This window comes from Elephas maximus, chromosome 3 (assembly GCF_024166365.1).
Source record: "Elephas maximus indicus isolate mEleMax1 chromosome 3, mEleMax1 primary haplotype, whole genome shotgun sequence".
NCBI lineage: Eukaryota > Metazoa > Chordata > Mammalia > Proboscidea > Elephantidae > Elephas > Elephas maximus.
The window spans coordinates 13,450,046-13,458,444 of NC_064821.1; the positions used below are offsets into that span (position 1 = coordinate 13,450,046).

The window sequence follows — 8,399 nt, forward strand, 5'->3', positions numbered from 1 at the left end:
TCCGTGCCAGAACTGTGCTCTTACTTTTCTGTAGCTTGAGGCTTCAGAAGTGGCAATAGAAACTGTGTCAGAGGTCACAGTTTGATTTTTAGTGTCCTGGAGGAGGCAACCTATAGGTTCAGGTATGGGCTCTTGGGTAACAATGGACTCAGACACCAAAACCTTCCCATAGTCTACCTGGAGCACCAAGGGCTCTATGACTCTGAAAACTAACATGTCCAAGACAGAACTTTTACAATCTCACCTAAAAAATCTGCTCCTCACTTGGCTTTCCCATCCTAGTAAATGACATCAGCATCCATTCACTGTCGTCAGGTGCTGTCAAGTCAGTTCTAACTCATAGCGACCCTGTGTACCACAGAATGAAACACTGCCCAGTCCTGCGCCATCCTCAGAATCATTTTGTGCTTGAGTCCATTGTTACAGCCACTGTGTCAGTCCTTTTCCTTGAGGGTCTTCCTCTTTTTTGCTGACCCTCTACCAAACATGATGCCCTTCTCCAGGGACTGGCCCCTCCGGGTAGCATGTCCAAAGTATGTGAGATGAAGTCTAACCATCCTTGCTTCTGAGGAGCATTGTGGCTATACTTCTTCAAAGACATTTGTTCTTTCTTCTGACCAGCACCATAACTCAAAGGCATCAGTTCTTCGGTCTTCCTTAGTGTCCGGGTTTTGCATGCATATGAGGTGACTGAAAACACCTTGGCTTGGGTCAGGCCCACCTTAGTCCATAAAGTGACGTCTTGGCTTTTTAACTCTTTAAAGAAATCTTTTGCAGCAGATTTGCCCAGTGCAATACATAGTTTGATTTCTTCACTGCTGCGTCCGTGGATGTTGGTTGTGGATCCAAGTAAAATGAAATCCTAGACAACTTCAAACTTGCCTCCATTTATTGTGATGTTGCTTATTTGTCTAGTTGTGAGGATTTTTGGTTTCCTTATTTTGAGGTTTAATCCATACTGAAGGCTGTACTGTTTGATCATCATCAGTAAGGGCTTCAAGTCCTCATCATTTTCAGCAAGCAAGGTTGTGTCATCTGCATAATACAGGTTGTTAACGAGTCTTCCTCCAATTCTGATGCTGCGTTCTTCACATAGTCCAGCTTCTTGGATTATTTGGTCAGCATACAGATTGAATAGGTATGGTGAAAGGATACAACCTTGATGCACACCTTTCCTGATTTTAAACCACTCATTATCCCCTTGTTCAGTTTGAATGACTGCTTTTTGATCTATGTATAGGTTCCTCATGAACACAATAAGTGTTCTGGGATTCCCATTCTTTACAATGTTATCTATAATTTGTTATGATCCACACAGTTGAATGCCTTTGCATAGTCCATAAAACACAGGTAAACTTCTTTCTGGTATTCTTTGTTTTCAGCCAAGATCCATCTGACAGCAGAAATGATATCCCTCGTTCCATGTCCCCTGTCGAATCCAGCTTGAACTCCTGCAGTTCCCTATCGATGTACTGCTGTAACCACTTTTGAATGATCTTCAGCAAGATGTTACTTGTGAGTGTTTTTAATGATTTTGTTCGACAATTTCTGCATTCTGTTGAATCATGTTTGTTTGGAATGGGCGTAAGTATAGATTTCTTCCATTCAGCTGGCCAGGTAGCTGTCTTCCAAATTTCTTGGCGTAAATGAGTGAGCACTTCTGGTACTGCATCCATTTGTCGAGATATCTCAGTTGGTATTTCATCAATTCCTGAAGCCTTGTTTTTCACCAGAGCCTTCTGTGCAGCTTGGACTTTTTTCTTCAGTACCATCGGTTCTTGATCATATGCTACCTCCTGAAATGATTGAATGTCAACCAGTTCTTTTTGGTACAGTGACTCTGTGTATTCCTACCATCTTTTTTTGATGCTTCCTGCGTCGTTCAGTATTTTACCTGTGTTGTTGTTGTTAGGTGCTGTCGAGTCAGTTCTGACTCGTAGCAATCCTGTGTACCATGGAACAAAACACTGCCTGGTCCTGTACCATCCTCACAGTTGTTGTTATGCTTGAGCCCATTGTCGCAGCCACTGTTTCAGTCATCTTGTTGAGGGTCTTCCTCTTTTCTGCTGACCCTGTACTTTATCAAGCATGATGTCCTTCTCCAGGGACTGATCCCTCCTAACAACATGTCCAAAGTATTTAAGACGTGGTCTCTCCATCGTTGCTTGTAAGGAGCATTCTGGTAGAATTTTATCTATAGAATCCTTCAGAATTGCAACTCAAGGCTTAAGTTGTTTCTTCAGTTCTTTCTGCTTGAGAAATATTGAGCATTTTCTTCCCTTTTGGTTTTCCAACATCAGGTCTTTGTATATTTCATTATAATAGTTTACTTTGTCTTCTTGAGCTGCCCTTTATTCAGCTCTCTTACTTCATCATTTCTTCCTTTCACTTTAGCTACCCGGTGTTCAAGAACAAGCTTCATAGTCTCCTCTGACATCCATTTTGGTCTTTCCTTTCCTTCCTGTCTTTTCAGTGACCTCTTGCTTTCTTCATATATGATATCCTTGATGTCATCCCACAGCTCCTCTGGTCTTTGGTCGTTAGTGTTCAGTGTGTCAAATCTACCCTTGAGATGGTCTCTAAATTCAGATGGGATATATTCAAGGTTGCACTTTGGCTCTCATGGACTTGTTCTAATTTTTTTCAGCTTTAACTTGAACTTGCATATGAGCAATTGATAGTCTGTTCTGCAGTTGGCCCCGACCTTTTTCTGACTGTTATTGAGCTTTTCCATGGCCTCTTTCCACAGATGTAGTCAATTTGCTTCCTGTATATTCCGTCCAGTGAGGTGCATGTGTATAGTCACAATTTATGTTGAAAAAAGGTATTTGCAATGAGTAAGTCATTGGTCTTGTAAAATTCTGTCATGCAGTCTCTGGCATTATTTCTGTCACCAAGGCCATATTTTGCAATTCCCTCTTCTTTGTTTCTAACTTTTGTAGCTCTTCCGCCAGTAATTATCAATGCATCTTGATTACATGTTTGATCAATTTCAAACTGCAGAAGTTACTAAAAATTTTCAATTTCATCATCTTTGGCCTTAGTGGTTGGTGTGTAAATTTGAGTAATTGTCATAGTATCTGGTCTTCCTTGTAGGGACATGGATATTATCCTATTACTGACAACTTTGTACTTCAGGATAGATCTTGAAATGTTCTTTTTGACAATAAATGCAACACCATTTCCCTTCAATGTGTTATTCCCGGCACAGGAGACCCTATGATTGAAAATGGCCAATATCAGTCCATTTTAGTTCAGTGATGCCTAGGATGTTGATGTTCATGTGTTCCATTTCATTTTTGACGACTTCCAGTTTTCCTAGCTTCATACTTTGTACATTCCACATACCTATCATTAATGAATGACTGTAGCTGTTTCTTCTCATTTTGAGTCATGCCACATCAGCAAATGAAGGTCCCAAAAGTTTTCTCCATCCATTATCATTAAGGTCGACTCTACTTCAAGGAGGCAGCTCATTCCTGGTCATATTTTGAATGCTTTTCAACCTGAGGGGCTCATCTTCAGATAGTGTTCTGCTGCTATTCATAAGGTTTCCCTGGCTAATTTTTTCAGAAGTAGACTTTCAGGTCCTTCTTCCTAGTCCCTCTTAGTCTGGAAGCTCCTCTGAAACCTTTCCACCATGAGTGACCCTGCTGGTGCTTGAAATACTGGTGGCATAGCTTCCAGCACCATAGCAACATGCAAGCCAGCACAATATGACAAACTGATGGACATGTGAGCCGTTCCCTAGCTTAGGGGAAATAGTCCAGGCTACTCTGTGAGACATCTACCTTATGAAAGCAACCTCTGAACTTTTCTTCTACTTTTTCTCTTGTCACAAGAAGGTATAATCCTCACCCAGCAGCAAGAGACATAGTTTGATAATATAAACCAAGTGAGCTGTCAATCACATGTGGAATAAGATGCATATGTTTTGCATTAGCAAACAAAATTCTGCTCCGTCAGGCTTATGCATAGCTCTCTGAATTAAATTTATAACACTCACTCTCATGTTAGATAAACTCTTGACACATTTTTAAAAAAAACTTTTTCAAAGATGTCAGGATTTTCTCTGCCTTTCATCCTTCGTGCCAGGCATTTCCTCTGATTAGAGGAAACCTTAACTGTAGGATTTTGATAATTCTTACAATTCAGGTCTCACTTCAAATGACACCTCCTCACAGTGCTACTTCTGTCCCCTCATTACACCCACTCATTTCTATGTCTAAATATCATTGCATTTTTCAGAATGTGTTAAATGCAGTTTAGGTCGACATTAACCTTAATTCTATAAATACCACCAAGCTGGACTGAATGTTACCTTTGCTTTTACCAGCTTTATTTCCCATGTGACAGACTTCCAGCTAACAAAAAGCTGTGAAGCTGTGTGTTGTGGTGATGGCAGCTTTCACACCCTCTCTGCTTGTTGGTCGCTTAGGATTCTGGTGAGTCTGCTAGAGCTGTGATGTCCACTAGGCAGGTGTGGCTATTTTAATTAAAATGAATTAAAACCAAAAGTCACATGTTAAGTGCTAAATAGCCACATGGGGCTAGTGGCTACCATATTGGATTGTGCAGAAAGAGAACATTTCTGCCTTCATGGAAAGTGTCACTGGATAGTGCTGCTCCAGGCTTTGTATATATATATATATGTATATATGTATGTATGTGTATATATATATATATATTAGTTTGTGTGTGTCATCAATGATAGGTGTCATAGGCCAGAAGGAACAAGAACAACAAACCCAAAATACAGAGTATCTGCCTATAGGTTTATAGCCTAGCATGGGACACAGTTTTAAATACATAATGAAAAGCCAGGGACATCTGATACCTGTAATAGAAGGACCTAACAACCCTAGAGCCAGGTTAGACTGCTTCAAATGGAAAATTACTTAAGTGAAGATTCAAAAAATTAGTTAGATTTTGCTGCATACACAGTTAAGCAGGACTGGTAGCATGTGGATGGGTGTGGGTAGAAAGAGTATTTAAGTTAGAAAAGATTGAGTGCATAAATCCCTGATGCAGCAGAGAATCCAATATCATCCATTCTTTGATGAAAGTCAGAGATGATTGAAGCAGACAAAACAGCGTGGGTTGCGGGGCAGGAGTGTTTGTCATGAGCCAGATTGGAGGAGTTCTTTAGAACCATGCTGTTCTTTAGAACCCTGCTGACTACTATGGGCTTTTTGAAGGGCAGTGGACAGCCACTGATGTGCATTAAGCAGGGATAGGCATGAGTATATTTATAATTTTAAGCAGAACACTCCAGCTCCTGTGCTGCAAATAGATTTTGGAAGTGGCAACCATGATTGCATGACACCAGGCAGGAGCTTGTTATAAGCAAGTTAAGGAAGACTGTAGGAGGCCTAGACATGGAGATTGGTTGTGGATCAGGAAGACAGTGGGAGATATAATGTAGATGTAGGTGGTTCAAAGGGCATCAGTTGAAGGGAATGGTCATTCCTTGAGTTACAGACTATAAAGCAGTGCTTCTTGAACTTGAATGTCAATGTGGATAACTCGGAAATCTTGTTAAAATATTTTGATTCAACAGGCCTGGAACGGGCATGAGATGCTGCATACCAAACATGCTCCTAGTTTATGCTGAAAATAATAAGTGTAGAAATAAAGATGTGAATTAAAATCAGAGTCCTATTAGAGAAAATAATAAAAGGAGGGATAACGCTCAAACAGGAGACACTGGTTGGTATAAAGACCATGCAAGAGAGAAAGAGAACGTTTACAATGAGACCACGAAATAAAAGGGTAGAGTCAGCTGGGTGAGCAAGTGGGGGTAGAAAGAAACAGGAACAGAGGCAGGAGAGTGCTCCTTAGAGAAAACTTATTTTCTCATGTGTTGGTTGATTGATTATTATAAATTTGAAAGAGAAAGAGTTCAGGAATCCTCCCAGATTTCTCCAAAGCTTAGGGACTGGTGGTGTCATCGTCTGAGAGTGAAGAAAAAAACAAAACTCAAGGGGAAGGAAGATTTAATTCTAAAAGCAACAGGAAGAATATTGATTACATATTATAATGCTACAAATGAAATGAAAAAAAGCAGTTTAAAAGCACACCAGACCATCCACATATGAGCAGCTGATATTTGACAAAGGCACAAAGTCAATTAAATGGGGAAAAGACAGTCTCTTTAACAAATGGTACTGGCATAACTGGATATCCATCTGCCAAAAAATGAAACAAGACCCATAACTCACACCATGTACAAAAACTAACTCAAAATGGATCAAAGACCTAAATATGAAATCTAAAATGATAAAGATCATGGAAGAAAAAATATGGGCAACACTAGGAGCCCTAACACATGGCATAAACAGTATACAAAACGTTACTAACAATGCAAAAACACCAGAAGAGGAACTAGATAAGTAGGAGCTCCTAAAAATCAAACACCTATGCTCATCCAAAGACTTCACCAAAAGAGTAAAAAGATTACTTACAGGCTGGGAAAAAGTTTTTAGCTAGGACATTTCTGATCAGTGTCTGATGGCTAAAATCTACATAATACTGGAAAAACTGAACAACAAAAAGGCAAATAACCCAATTAAAAAATGGGCAAAGGGTTTGAACAGACACTTCACCAAAGAAGACACTCAGGCAGCTAACACATACGTGAGGAAATGCTCACGATCATTAGCCATTAGAGAAATGCAAATCAAAACTACAATGAGATTCCATCTCACTCCAACAAGGCTGGCATTAATCCCCAGAAAACACAAAATAAATGTTGGAGAGGTTGTAGAGAGACTGGAACACTTAGATGCTGCTGGCGGGAATGTAAACTGGTACAACCACTTTGGGAATTGATTTGGCCCTTCCTTAAAAAGCTAGAAATAGAACTACCATAGGATCCAGCAGTCCCACTCCTTAGAATATATCCTAGAGAGATAAGAGCCTTTACAGGAACATATATATGCACACCCATGTTTGTTGCAGCACTGTTTACAATAACAAAAAGATGGAAGCAACCAAGGTGCCCATCAACAGATGAATGGATAAATAAATTATGGTATATTTACACAATGGAATACTACACATCAATAGAGAACAATGATGAATCCATGAAACATTTCATAACATGGAGGAATCTGGAAGGCATTATGCTGAAATTAGTTGCAAAAGAACAAATATTGTATAAGACCACTATCATAAGAGTTGGAGAAACAGTTTAAACTGAGAAGAAAATATTCTTTGATGGTTACAGGAATGGGGAGGGTGGGAGGGAGGGGGGTATTCACTAATTAGATAGTAGAGAAGAACTATTTTAGGTGAAGGGAAAGACAACACACAATACAAAAGAGGTCAGCACAACTGGACTAAACCAAAAGCAAAGAAGTTTCCTGAATACAACCGAATGCTTTGAGGGCCAGAGTAGCAGGGGTGGGGGTTCTGGGAACCATGGTTTCAGAGGACATCTAGGTCAATTGGCAGAATAAAATCTGTTAAAACATTCTGCATCCCACTTTGGTGAGTGACGCCTGGGGTCTTAAACGCTAGCAAACGGCCATCTAAGATCCATCAATTGGTCTCAACCCCCCTAGAGCAAAGGAGAATGAAGAACACCAAAGACACAAGGTAATTATCAGCCTAAGAGACAGAAAGGGCCACATAAATCAGAGACTACATCAGCCTGAGACCAGAAAAACTAGATGGTGCCTTGCTACTACTGATGACTGCACTGATAGGGAACAAAAGAGAGAATCCCTGATGGAGCAGGAGAGCAGTGGGATGCAGACCTCAAACTATCCTAAAAAGACCAGACTTAATGATATGACTTAGACTAGAAGAGCCCCAGAGGTCATGGTCCCCAGACGTTCTGTTAGCCCAAGACTGGAACCTTTACCAAAGCCAGTTTTTCAGACAAGGATTGGACTGGACTATAAGGTAGGAAATGGTACTGGTGAGGAGTGAGCTTCTTGGTTCAAGCAGACACATGAGACTATGTTGGCAACTCCTGTCTGGAGAAGAGATGAGAAGGCAGAGGAGGACAGAAGCTGGCTGAATGGACACAGGGTGAAGAGAAGGAGTGTGCTGTCTCATTAGGGGAGAGCAACTAGGGGTACATAGCAACGTGTATGTAAGGTTTTGTATGAGAGACTGACCTGATTTGTAAACTTTCACTTAAAGCACAATTAAAAAAAAAACAAAACAAAACACCAGAAGGGTTTCAATTGCATGTAATTAAAAAGTCAATGAAACATGGTGAGTTCGTTGACTAAACTTGAAAAATATTTCTCCCTGAAAATTCACCCATGTCGATACCAAATAAAAGTGTGCATGTTCATTGACTAAGGGTAAAATTACATATGTGAACCTAGAACCTCAACTTTGGACCCCTGACTTCCTGGAGGAAATCAGTTGAATCCAGCCTGTCC

At 40.3% G+C, this 8,399-nt stretch overlaps 1 protein-coding gene across 1 annotated transcript in view; it reads left to right on the forward strand.

Moving 5' to 3' along the window:
- ZNF558 (zinc finger protein 558) overlaps positions 1 to 8,399 on the forward strand; it is a 386,595-nt gene that overhangs the window by 8,191 nt on the left and 370,005 nt on the right. The window contains exon 2 of the mRNA XM_049881363.1: positions 1,383 to 1,515. The gene's annotated coding sequence lies outside the window, so the exon portion shown is untranslated. The remainder of the gene's footprint in view (positions 1 to 1,382; positions 1,516 to 8,399) is intronic.